We start from the raw sequence: 14,299 nt of genomic DNA, 5'->3' as shown, positions 1-14,299 counted from the left end.
GCCATGAAAAGGACTAACACCACAGACAGTTCTTAGTCTATTTCAGAAAATGCAAAATGTGACACTGAGAAAAGGGACAAGCCAGTTTAGATCATCGACTTTAAATAAAATGACTACAAATTGAAGAAACAATTGGTATAAGTCATGTTTCAGAAGGAGTCTCAAAAGGAAGGATTTATCTAGGTTTTAGTCACATATTAAATGATGCTTAAACATGAGCAGTTATTTTGGCTTAATGAAGAAACAAAAAATAACCAGTCAAGGTAATGACAAGGGCAGTGGAGATATATTAATTTTTAATACATATCAGATCTGGTTTTACTGTATAGAGTAATATAATAAATGGTTCAGACTTCTAAAAAAGCACAAGGCCGATTTAGAGTTCTACTTTTTTAAATGTTTGACAGAAGAAACACCATGAAATAGTGATGCTAGAGAGTAATGCTTAACATTTAGATGGATATAACATTACTGGGATTACTGCAATTAAATTGTATGCTAGTTTTAAGCTTGTTTAAAATACTAAAGTCTACAAGTACAACAAAATAAATAATCAAAACCGTAACTTTATTTTCATGATCTAATATAGATGTGATAAGGCATCATAACGCAAAGCCAATGGCAATACAAACAGCATAAAAAATATTAATAATTGACATCTAACCTAAGCTAATGCTGTCATTTTTAATGGCCTGCTTATAGAGAGAAACTTTAGTCATTCTAGTCTGGATTTAGTGGTTCACTCATTTCCATTTGCCTCAGTAATGCTGTGGTATTGCAAGTGTTTTAATAGACTGGATTGCCTCCTGTTTTTCTATGTATGCTCAGAGAGGTTTGTCTTCTCTTAACCTAACACAGTCATATCTAAATGCACACTCTTAAGACCATAATTTCTAGTGAACATAATATATGAATAACACAATGTCTAACTGTCATAATTTAATAACACATAAGGATATAGAAAGAGTTATGTCTGACATTTTGTATCATTGAGTATTCCCCCTGCTTCAAGGTACAATGGCCTTGAAGTTAGTATATATAAGGGACATCATTACAAATGAGGGTTGTGATATCAATATTCAGAGTTCTGGTCTTAGGATAACTTAGAAATTGAACAATATAGTCTTCAACTGTGTAGCTTTGATATTATGATTTTCTTAAATGGGTAGATAAACCGAAAGAAAACCTATAGACAGTGGTGTCAGGTTAAGATCTTCTGCATTCAGCTCTTTTAGTCGTTGTGTACCACAGGGTTCCATATCACGACCATTTCTTTTCACTGTGCATTTGCTGCCCTTAGGAGACATCACTTGAAGGAGCTGTGTGCAATATCATTGTTATGCTGACAACACAAAGTCCTCATCTATCCTAACTTTAGAAATGTGTGTCTAATGTTACCACTGTAGTCAAATACAAGCAGTGCATTCATTACTGGTAGTTAACTACCTGAACTCAATTTGCCTTGGTTGTACATTCTCCTTTGTAGAATTTGCCTGCACTGGTTTTATCCCGTAATATCATCTAGAGTGTTGACAAAGTGGTATTCATATTAAGGATACTCAATGTTGATGTTGTTTCTATTAACAAGCTAACCATTTAAATGATCAGGTTTCAGCAGTTGGCAGATCTTTCTATTTTCATTTCAGGAATATCACCCTCATCAAGCACCATATTCCATTCACAGACCTTCCATTTGTAGTGTACATTTTAGTATGCTCTGAACTGCACCACTGTAATTTTCTTACCTAAGACGTCCAGAATGGGAACTTGCAGGATTATAATGTTCTGCACATAGGACTTCAAGAATGGGAAAGTACAGTTCTGTAAGTTGAACGTACGGTAACAGTAGATGTTTGAATGGTCAGTGCTGCTGTAGCCTTAGCTATATGGGCTATGTCCTGCCAAGGATATAACAACTGACCAGCCTTCATAGCACCTTCCATGTACCCAAACTGTCAAGAAGTGTAAGCTGAGCTGACTAAAAGACAAGTTTGGGTGTAAAACCTTTCAGAGCTTTCCTGCCAGCAGAGAGGGAGGCTAAGCCCTGAAAGAACAATGCTAGGAACAACAAAATAAATGTGCAAACCCTAGCATAAAAAATCACACCATAAAACAAGGGGGTGGAGGGAAGGAGTGAAAAATGCAGCAATGATCATTTGAACATCTACTTTTATGGTAAGTTCAGCTTACACAACTGTACTATGTCCATCATATTAATCAGTGTTGCAGTAGCTTTAGCTATATGGGTAGATTACCACAGCTAACTACATTTGGAAGGGGGAAGGCAAAGAGTCCATAGGAAGCTGGATCTGGACCTAAAGAAGGAATCAAGCTTATAATGGTTTGTAAAACATGTACAGAGGATCAAGTAGCAGCTTCTACAATACTTCTAGAATTCAACCCTTCCCGAAAAGCCATACATGAAGCCAAGGCCCTGGTAGAGTGAGCCTTGACCCTGCCTGGGACAGTTTTGTCATGGTGAGTATAAGAAAAGGTAATTGCCTTAGACAATCATTTGGAAATAGTTTGTTGTGACACAGGTTGTCTCTTCTTCTTACCTTCAGAAGAAATTAATGATTGATCTGAAGATCTGAAAGATTTAGCTCTATCAAGATAGTACCGGAGTTATTTTTGGACATCCAAGGTCACCCTCATTTTTAGGTTCAGGAAAGAAAACAGGGATAAACATGGATAGTTTGGCTTAAAGTAAACTCAGATACCACTCTAGGCATAAAAGGATAAGTTCTCAATGAAACCCAGCCCCTATGGAAAATGAGATAGTGTTGATTCACCATAAAAGCTTGCAGCTCAGATATCATTCTTGCAGATGTCAGAGAAATCAGTAGAATTTCTTTCCATGTTAAGAATCTCATGTCAGCCAGATTAGCTGGTATAAATAGAGCAAGTGTTAGCTTCTCTAACACAAAGTTTAGATCTCAGGGAGGGGGCCGCTAGTTTTCTTGCAGGCCTCTTATGCAAAACACGTTTCAAGAACATTTTGACATGAGATGACACTGAAAGAAGAGGATCTGTGGGCATACATGCTGATACGTGAACCTTGATAGAGAAATAAGAAAGACCATCGAATAGTAACTCACACAAATATTGTAAAATCAAAGAACAATAGCCTAGGATGGGTGCTGGTTATGTTGTTGGCGCTAATTGCAAATCATTTTCCATTTGCTAGGATATGATTTTCTAGTAGCAGGCTTTCTTGACTCCAGTAGTACCTGCTACATGTATTCATTAAACAGATAACAAAAAGGAATTAAGACCTTCTCATCCAGACAGTCCCTTGAAGATGATTGATGTCAGGGTATCTCAAGCAACCCTATTCTTGTGTGATTAGATCAAGTCTGTGAGGAAGCTTGTGGTTATTATCCCTGGTCATTTTCAAAAGAGGGGAGAACCACAGTTGCCTGGGCCAGAAGGGAGTCACCACAATTATCTTGGAGGATTCCTTCTGAATCTTCAGAAGTACCCTTGATGTTAGTGGAAAGGGTTTAAAAGCATAAAGGAACATCTCTGTCCAATGAAAAGAAAAAGGCATCTGTCTTCCAGGCCTTCTTGCATGGACTACTGGAACAGAATCTTGCCAGTTGATTGTTCAGAGAGGAGGCAAAGAGGTCTACTTGATGACCTCCCCACAGATGGATGACATCTTAGAAGGCATCTTTGATCTATTTTGCACTCATGACACTCTGTGCTTGTCCTGCTCAGCTTGTCTAGCACACAGTTTTGCTCTGACAGAATGAGAATGTCTGCAGAGTGAGAATGTGTTGTGAAGCTATATCCCAAGCTAACATGGCTAGTCAGCAAAGGGGGTACGACCTGGTTTCCCCCTTGATTGTTAATGTATAACAACATGACTGTAGTATTGTCTGTAACCAGCTGAAGAGGTCCCAGGACCAAAGAGGGATCAGATAGCTGAATGCTTTTGTCAAGGCAAGCATTTCCTTGATATTTATGTGTGTTCATCTGTTTGTTGCATCCCACACTTCCTGCTCTTTTCTACCTTCTGAAACTGTTCCCCAAATAAAGTCTGAAGTGTCTGTGGTGACTGACTGCTTTGAAGCAGGGATGGAGAAGGAGAAAACTAGACTGAAGGATATCTGTTGTCTCCACCAACAGATTTCTCTTCTGACAACCTCCCACACTGGGATTTGAAAAGATAAAGGGTGTTGATGGTTGGACCAAACAGTTTTTATCTTGGCAGTGAGTCTCATGAGAGTCATAGATGCCACAAGACCCAAAATCCTTAACTATTCCATATTAGTGATCAAAGTGTTAGTGGAAAACCATAGAAATAAATCTAAATAAAGATCTATTTTTTTCCAGTGGTAGCAAAGCTCATTGAAATGAAGTGTCCGATTGACATCCCAGGAACATAATCCTGTGTGAATGAGTCAAGGAAGACTTTTGAATGTTCTTTTGGAATCCTACCTTGTGTAAGAGATCTCTCATCCAAGTGAATGATTCCTGACAGTTTGAAAAAGACTCTGCAAAGATAATCAACTCATCTAAATATGGAAAAATGTGGATAACTAGTAGCCTACAATAAGCTATAACTGGAACTAGATACTCTGTGAATACTCTTGATGCAGCAGATAGTGCAAAGGTTAAGGCAGAAAACAGATAATGTGATCCAGACTCACAAAACCTTAAAAATATCTGAAGTCTGGATGAATAGTGATGTGATAAGCATTTTTTTATGTCTAGTGTTACCAGGAAACTTGAAAGAGGAAGAAGTAACAGGCTGTGAAGTGACATTGTTTTGAATTTGAGCATTATCACACACAGGTTTAGGAAAGAAAGATCCACAACTGGTCTTCAAGCATTTTTTTCCTTTGGCACTAGGAACATCTTTGAATAAAAATCCTTCCAGACCTAGGAAGGAGGAACTGTTTCTATAATTTCTTGGGACAATGTGATGAAGAACAGGTGGAAACAAAACAGTCTGATCTAGTGGATAAGGAATTAGCTCCCAGAAAGCATTTTCCTCCCTCAGCCATCTCTAACCTTGATGAATGATATTCAAAACCCATTTGTCAGAAATAATCTGTTGCCAAAGAGAAAAAAAAATGTAGACTCATAACTTCTGAAATAAAAAAGGAGGTCAGGGTGGGAGAGGGTCACATCTCTTGAAAGGTCATTAAGATTTGTTCCACTATTCTGGGTTTTGGGAGACTTGAGACTTCTTTTTGGATCCCAATCCATTTATTCCTAAACATCTGTTTACCTGAATTTTGTTAAGACTGTTAATTATGTTTTTTTTTTTTTCAAAACTGGATGATGAGATAGAAAATCCTTTTTGGACAGTTTTGAAAAGGAGGGGCCAAACACTAAGTCTCTATCCAAGGGAGAATTTAAAATTTCATTGTAAACATCATCTGGGAGATTCTGAGAATGTAGTCATGAAAAATTCCTCAAAACAATACCAGTGGCCATAGCCCTGGAAGAAGTGCCAACAGGTCACACACTGCAAACAATGAGTAGTAACCTGTGCAACATAAGAAACCAAGTTATTTAAAGTACATTTTTCCTCACAAGTAGAAACTGCAAATTAAACCTTCCTTATGCTTTCACAATTTGCTAGAATAAACTTTAATGCATATGCGTAACAATTTAAAATTCTGAAAATCAAAGATGCAGATGTATTCACTTTTTCCCATACCTATCAGTAATTTTTCATCTTTATCAGAAAAGGTAGGATTGGAATGATCTAAGTGCTTAGCAGCAGTGGGATCAACTAAAGCTATAGCTGCTGAGTCAGGTTTGGGAACAGTGTATAAAAATGTTAAGACTGAGGAACTTAATACATCCTATCTGCCTCTTTACTTGTAGCTGTCTATCAAGAAAATGGCAGGCAGTAGCACACACATCTACTAAAGCAGCCAGAACAGGAGGAATGGATGTAGGTTCTTAAAGTCCTTATTTAACAAATAATAATCATTTCTTAAGGACTAAGAAACCTCAGTGTTCTCCCACTGAAAACACTGGCACATTCTAGCAATAGTCTCAGAGAAAGAGAAACTCCCACAGAGAGAATCAAAAACTGAGCTCTCCTCTGAGTCTGAATCAGAACTCTGAGGAATAAAAATCCTATGTCCATCCCTGTATCATCTTGTTCAAATTCAAAATCTTGAATCTCTTCAAGAAAATAGAAATCCTTCTTTCTTATATCAGAAACTACTTTACAAGAAGGACCAATAGCCTGAATTAAACCCTGAGCCAGGCCAAGAAAACTACTCCTGTCCAAAGAAATTTGAGGAGGTGTAGATACATGTTTGGTTTTCTGTTTCTTTTTAACAGGAAAAATGAGATGAGCAGTGTTACTTATTGCAGCAGCTCCTCCCCCAGGGATGGAAACAGCATTCTCACACAACAGGGAAACCTTCCTTGTTCCCTCTTCCAGGATGGACAAGAGTGGCACTCCCTTGCCAATTGAGGGGACCCTAAATGCCGTAGAGGATGTGGCTAACCTGTGGTCCATAGTGGCTATAGATGCTATACCTGGGTAAGAGATGAAAGGTCTGAGGTACAACAGATGGCCACAGCAGAATCTCCCACCTGTGGCTAAGGCATATTGCTAGCCTACTGTGGTAACAAAGGCTGTTTGCCTACCTTTTTCTTTTTATGGCTGGAAGAAGGACTGAATGTGGGACTGGAAGTCTGTTCCATGGTCAAACCAAAAAATGGTCTCTCTTACCCAGATAAGACACTCAGCAATTGCTGATAAACACTTCCAGTTACTTTTTTGACATAAAATGACACAATAAATAACAATTTAAAATACTATGCCAGTCACACAAAATAAAAACGAACACAATTTATTCGCAGACAAAAATGTTTTTAGTTATTTTACATTAATTTTTAAATGACAGAAAAAAAAAGTGCTCCATTTTCTCCCCAGGCCTACACTGAAAAAGGACATGTGTCCAGTTGGACTTTCCCGGTAAATAAATGTAAAATAAAATAAATAAATGTAAAAGTACAATACATTCTCAAGACACTCCTAGCTTTAAAATAAATTTCCTGAAGAGGAAAGTAATAAAACAACAAATAAATTAAGAAAAGTAATGCTTCTTTCCCCCAAAGGGAACTTTCCTGCCCAGCAAAGGAAAGTACAAGCTGACCGCTGATCCTCGCAAACCTCAGAAGAGCGTACTCTTCAGAGGTAGTAAAACTCTGAAGGGCTTTGCACCCAAACTTGTCTTTTAGTCAGCTCAGTTCACACTGCTTGACAGTTTGGGTGCATGGAAGGTGTCCTGAAGCTTTGGAAACTGGTCGACTCTTATATTCTGTGCAGGTTAAGACCCATAAAGCTAAGGCTACTGCAGCAGTGATCAATATCATGAACATCTTGCATGACTGAAATGTTCTGTACCGAAGACTTCCAGAATGGGAGCTTGACTATTTGGTTCCCTATTAGAAGACCGAAGATGCATTCTTTCGAATGTGTCTTGGTCAAACTCAAAAGCCTGAAATGGCAAAACATCGAAGCAGCTTTTAAGCAAATTCTTTCCCTGGAAAAGAATTCACTTGGACGCTTTGTTACTTTGCCATTTTCGGCACTGTATTGCGGTCTCAGAGTTGGTATATTTAAGTAGGGGGGTGTGGGGGCGAAGCCCCCCACTTAATGTAATGTTTAAAGTGTTTATTTATTTATTTTTGTTGGAACAGCAATTTTTTTCCCCTAGGAAAAAAATCGATGCTCTGATAGTTCGAAATTGTAAGCTTTCGCTTACATGGGGTCGATTAATCACCGTTCACTTTTATAAGCATTTGGTGATCTAATATAGACCCAACTATTTGTAGCTACACAAAACTCCATAGTCCAGCTAATTACTGAGACATCTTATGACATTCATATTGCATTTATTTTAAGTGAGCTTCACTACCTACCTATCCATCCATAAAATATTTTAAAGTTATAATCTTTATCTATCCAGCCTGCAACTGTTAAATCTCACATGGCGTAAGTCATCATATTCCCTGCAATCAGTCACAGAAGGCCTGGTAGCACTTACAGGGGTGCTGATCAAATCTTTTGGATTTTAGACCTTTTTTATCAAGGGTCACAAATCTGGAACATGCTACCTATATTTCTAAGGGAGTTCTGAAATAGAAGTGGTTTCAGGTGCTCCTTAAAGAGTTATTTGTGTGACCTGCCTTATATATTGGTTCATAGGTTCATAGATTAGTGCTCAGCTAACTGCCCTTGCGAGACATTTTAAGTCTAGCCAAAAATCCCTTGTGAGACTCCAACCCTGCACCTTGTGCTTGCAAGGCAAGTACCTTAACCATTAGACCATCCTTGGCTATAGTATTATAATGCATTATGCCATGAACTTTATTTTAGTGTGTTTTAACTTGTATATAATTTGCTCATATTTTCCTGCTGCTTTACTGTGTATACATGCATCTATTATTATTTCTGTTTGTCATTATCTTATTGCTGTTTTATTTGTAGTTGTGCTTAGGCTTAAACTCATTAATGAATGTGAAGTTGAATTTGAAAATGGAACATCTCGAGTCTCTGTTGATCTTGTGATGTAGATTGTCTTATTGATATTTAATTTTATTTTGTGCTTAGGGTTAAACTCAATTATGAATGTGAACATGAAGGCTTATACTAGCAAAGGTTGACTACACAAAATCCCAGTACTCAAAAGATTGAACAAAAAGTTCCTGAATACAGAACACAGTAACTGCCAACCACACTGAAATGTGCAGCATTAAATATAACCTAAATTACCCTACTCATTTTCAAAACACCAACATTTTCTTTTTATCAAGGGACCATCCCCCTGCACCCCCATGCATGGGCAAGCCTACCCCCACTTTCGAACATATATAAACCAATCCCATGTTCTCTTAATCTTGAGAAAGGGAGAAATCTCCCTGCAGAAATGAATCACTGCAAGGGCACAATAACAAAGTGTACTCAGTGATTTCCTGCAAGAAACCAACATTACAAATAATAATAAAAAACCTTACCTGTTCGCATGTAGTCTACCAGCTCAACACAGCCATGCACAAGTATTCATTCAGAATATTATCTGAAAACCAATGAGTCAATCAATTATGCATTCAGAATAGTATGTATTCAGCATTAAGGTCTAACACTCCAAACACTTTGACCGAATACATGTTCAATATTTTAAGCTGCAAAAACATAAACATGAACTAAAATTTCAAAATATAACCAACAGAATAACATTTTAACAGTTGAAGTAGAAAGCTATTTGAGATGCAAAAACTATGTACAGCTGTTTCCTTAATTTGTCCTGCATGTTGTTCCCCTATATTAGTGAATCTTTCAACATGTTACTATACTGCTTTTGAAACATGCACTTGATGTATCAGTGATCTAAAATGTTCCCATTAGCTAGGTCATTACACTTTAGTAGGAAATGTTAATTAGAGTTACTGGGTGACACTGAATTATTTTTTCATTTTGCATTACACAAAATTGCATTTTGTATCTGTCAGTGGGTCATAGCATAATCTCATGGCTTCAACTTGTATACCTTTTATTCATCTTTTAAATGTGTGTGTGTGTGTGTGTGTGTGTGTGTGTGTGTGTGTGTGTGTGTGTGTGTGTGTGTGTGTGTGTGTGTGTGTATATATATATATATATATATATATATATATATATATATATATATTTATATATATATATATATATATATAAACAGAAAAGGAGGCTAAATGGTTTAAGTGCCGTGCCTAAATTCATTTTAATCTGTGGACAATTTCCACAGACATGATGATCATATGATCAAGACTCATCAATGTATATAGTCACATTTCAGAGACCTAGATGATTCATAAAATCTCCTTGTTACCTATTTGTCTTGGTACTCAGTCATTTACCTGGTGCATTCCAGACAAGTGTGACCATATACAGAAAGTTGAGAGGTTAGTGATATTATTCTAAAAGACAAAACCTCTGGAGTGCAGACTGACTGTTAGCACATAATATATTACAACTGTGGACTAAATGTAACTAAATATCTACTTCACTGCCGAATTAGCTATGCAAAAAATAGTAATAATAACAATAATAATAATAATTGTGAAAAAAAATTAGATACTATCATCTGTGGTAGCATGGCTGGCTGAAGTTTTTGTACATAATTTCAGATTAACCTGTGTATTATGCCAGAATGACTAGCTATGATATTGTAAATAAGTTCCTATATATTGATTTATAATCTGTTTGCAGAGAATGTTTTAAAGACTTGAACAGTGTTCCTTTAGATTTCTAAATGCACATATTTGTGAAGAAAATTCTAAATGCAGACAGTCTTAGAATCAGCTGATCTACAGATTATGTCATCGGAATGTTGACAGTTGCTATGTGTTACTGTCAGAGGCTGAAAGACAAGAAGGAACTTTAGTAAACTGCTGTTGGTTGATTTTCAAAATGTGAAATGAAAATTAGAACTGGAACAGTTGTGACGGTTAAGCCAGTCTGTAAAAGGGCCTGTTAGAAACAGTTGAAGTCAGTTGTCAGTTAACAGCCAGTTACAGTTTAATTGCAAGTGTCAGTTGTTCACAGTTGTACTGTACAGTGGATATCCAAAAGGACTCACCAACAACTGTAAGCCTGCCTTTGCTTTGTTGTAATAATTTAGTTTAGATCAGGGAAAGTGTTTTTTAGTCAGCTAGGGAAATTCTAACTAATCAATTAGAGTTTTTCAAAATGCTGGATTTCTATTCTGCAGTATTGATTTCATGTTCCTGGTCGATTGAGTTCTGTTTGTTTATTGGACATTACTGTTTTATATTTTTGATCATTTTGCTCATTATTAAATATTTTTATTAACGTACATTGTGGCTGGTCAATCAGTGTTTTCTTCAGTGATTTGAGAGTGCTTATACCTGCTTTGATAACTCCCAGGCCACTCTGAAAGCCCGGCTGCTTTAGGTCATTTGCTGTTATTTAGTTTAATATTTAATTTTTATAACTGAATGCCCCTTTCAAAGGGCATGTAGGCTCTCTGATTGGTGGCAGTGGGTTACCATATTATTGTAGGGAAGAGGCACAGCTGGGAATCTGTGTCAGGCTTTCTCATAAGTGTTTATATGTGTGAGATTTAATTTATTTAAGCATGAGTGTATCAAAGGTCTTAAACAGGGACACATTGCTCTGAAGTGTGTAATAAGGAGTTACTTTTGGTGTGGATAGAAGTATACAGTCCAGTCCCAGGTTACAGAGTGTGTTCCTGTTGTGCTCTTACGGTAAATTGTGAAATATTCCTCCTGTTTAAGTGACACTCTCATACTGGAGTCAGTAGTGAGGATTGAACCTCCTTAGTTACTGACTCAGGATAGTAAGGGATGTTACATTATCGTTGGCAGTCTGGTGGGATATTATCCAGATATTACATTATTTGGCATCAGCAATGTGGGTTTTTTAGTTGGACTTCAGTAGCCTGTGGATGATTTTAATTAAGGTGTGCACTCTCAACAGCCACAAAGTAAACATACAGAATCTCAGTCTACCACCATTTTATTTATTTTTATTTCGTTAGTTAGGGACAGTGGGCAAAGATGTCAGAAGAAGACTATAGTAAACTGACAATGAACCAGTTGGCCAAGAAGTGTAAAGCCAGGGGACTGCTGCACGGCAGCCTGACTAAGTAAGCAATGATTTCAGCCTTAGTTGCAGCTTCAGCTCAGACCAGCCGTTCGGAGGATATCCAGTCTGGCATTGGGGACGTGCAGCCTACCGAGACAGGACAGTCCACATTTTCTTCAGAGGACCTTAGAATCCCTCTAGAGTCCAGGAAACTGGAACTGGAGACTGAAGAAAGGGAGAGAATGTGATGTCTGGAGACTGAGGATAAACAGTGTCAATATGAACTGGAGGCGAAATGACTAGAGACTGAAGAGGCACAGTGCCTAGAAGCCCAATGACTGGAGGTTAAACATTTAGAAGGAGAGGAAAATGAGAGACAAGGAAGACAAGAAGTGGAGCTTCCTACCCTTTAAGAGGGTCATGGAGGTAATGGGGAAGGGAATAACTGGACCCCAGAAGCTGTAAAGGTCAGTAAGACTTGTTTTCTCAATACAGGGATTATGATGACTTTGATAGTGTTATTCATATATTTGAGAGGGTATGTAGACAGAATGATGTTGACCATGAGCTCTGGGTTTAGCTGCTGACTCCCTTACTCCATGGTAAAGCTGTGCAGGCCATGTCAAAATTGTCTGATGTAGATTGTTTAAATTATGTTAAAGTTAAAAGCAGTCTTCTTGATTGTTTTAAAGTAATGCCTGAAGCTTATAGGAAACATTTTCATAAACACAGATGCAAGGCAGATGAAAGTGTAAATGATTATTTTACTGATTTAAGCACTTGCTTACACAAATGTGTGAGTGAGTGTCAGGTCACCACTTTTGAGGGACTGGCAGACCCTTTAGTGAGGGAGCAAGCCCTCAGTACTTTTCCTGATGACATGAGAATCTGGTAGCAGAGAGTGTAACTCTGCAGAGGAGTTGGGGAGAAAAGGGGATCTCTACTTAGCAAACAGAGTACCAGTGCATATGAAAGGTATACCCAATGCTGCACATGGACAAAATGCAACCCATCAGTGGCAGTCTAAACCATGCCAACAGAGTACACCAGTAACAGGGGAAACTACTACTCTAAGTACACAGTTAGGGATTAGATGTTTCAAAGGTAGCCAGAGTGGGCCACATAGTAGTCAAATGTCCATCAAAGCAAGATGAGAAACAAAAGGTGAGAGAGCTAGCAAGTGGGGATAACAAACTTCCAGTGGTAAGTTGTTTGGAAACAACAGTGCTGACAAATTATCACCAAAATTGGTATCCTATCTTAGTAGATGGTAAACATGTTACTGCTCAGAGAGACACAGCTTCTAATATAACCATTGTGAGGCCGGCAGTGGTTAAAGAGCAGGACTTGCTTGGACAGTTCACTCCAGTCAGAGCTTTGGGAAGGACCCCATTCCAAATACCTTTGGTTAGGGTTATTCTTGACTGGGAGGGTGGAAGAGGAAGCAAGCAGGTAGGTGTGTTTGAGGATATTCCTGCAGATATCCTGATAGGAAATGATGTTGATGTTGCAGTAACTTCTGTACATGCAGTGGCACATAGTCAAGCTCAGAGACAGGCACGTGGGTCCAATAGCCTGGGGGAGACTCAGACAGATCTTGTACCTGAAGCTGGGAATGGTGTGGTGGCTGTTTCAGAGAAGGAGCTATCATGTAGCAGTAAGTCTGAAAGTGAACCACAGCTGCTGGTAGGTACTGATGTTCCCTTGGATATGGTGACTGCAAGGATGAGGTGTGTGATAGTACCCAGAGTGACAGTGAAGTACAGCTGTCAGAAGTTACTAGGCTTCCTGCAGAAGAGGAGCTTGGGAGGGTCACAAATGTAGAGTCCAGATGGGGTCAAGGAAGAGGGAAGTCTGTATACAGGAACAAAGGTTTGCTGTACAGAAAGTGGACTCCTAAGGGAGAGCTGGAAGGTGAGAGAGTATGGCAGTTGGTAGACCCTATTGCCGACTGTCTGACACATCTAGCTATAGTTCCTAATATTCCTTTTGCAGGTGATATTGATGTAGAAAAGTTGGCAAGTGCTTTGCTAGAAATTTACAGCAGGGTGTGATTTCCAAGGGAGATACTGACTGACCAAGGTGCCAACTTCATGTCAGACCTGCTGACTTGTTTGTGGAAGCATTATCAGGTGATGCATTTAAAGAACACCCACTATCATCCCAAGACTAATGGTCTTGTGGAGAGGTTAAACTCTACATTAAAGACTATGCTTGGGCATTTGCAAACCAGTTTAAAAGGGCAAGGTTAACCATTCAACCCAGTAAGTGTCAAGTGGGTATGGCATAGGTCATTTATTTAGGACACAGAGTGGGGAGTGGTAAGATTAGGCTAAACACTGTCAAAGTAAAAGCTATTCAAGCATGGCTAGTTCCTGTTGCTAAAAAGCAAATATGAGCATTTCAAGAGAAAGAGGGTTACTGTGGAACATTTATGCCCAGTTGTGGTGTAGTGGCTGAACCCCTTACTGATCTAACTAGGAAAAATAAATCAGATAAGGTAGTGTAGACCACAGATTGTGAACAGGCATTCCAAAAACTTAAAAGAGATTTTGGGAGGAACCACTGTGTTATCCAGCCCAGATTATAGTAAAGAATTTGTTGTGCAAGCAGATGCATCAAATTATGGGGTGGGAACTGTACTCAGCCAAGTTTCTTCAGAAGAAGAAGAGCATTTAGTAGCATATCTTAGCCATAGACTTCAACCTA

This window comes from Protopterus annectens, chromosome 1.part0 (assembly GCF_019279795.1).
Source record: "Protopterus annectens isolate FY-2018-M chromosome 1.part0, PAN1.0, whole genome shotgun sequence".
NCBI classification, from domain to species: domain Eukaryota; kingdom Metazoa; phylum Chordata; order Ceratodontiformes; family Protopteridae; genus Protopterus; species Protopterus annectens.
The sequence above is the reverse complement of the archived record's forward strand: the minus strand, read 5'-3'. Positions refer to the sequence as shown.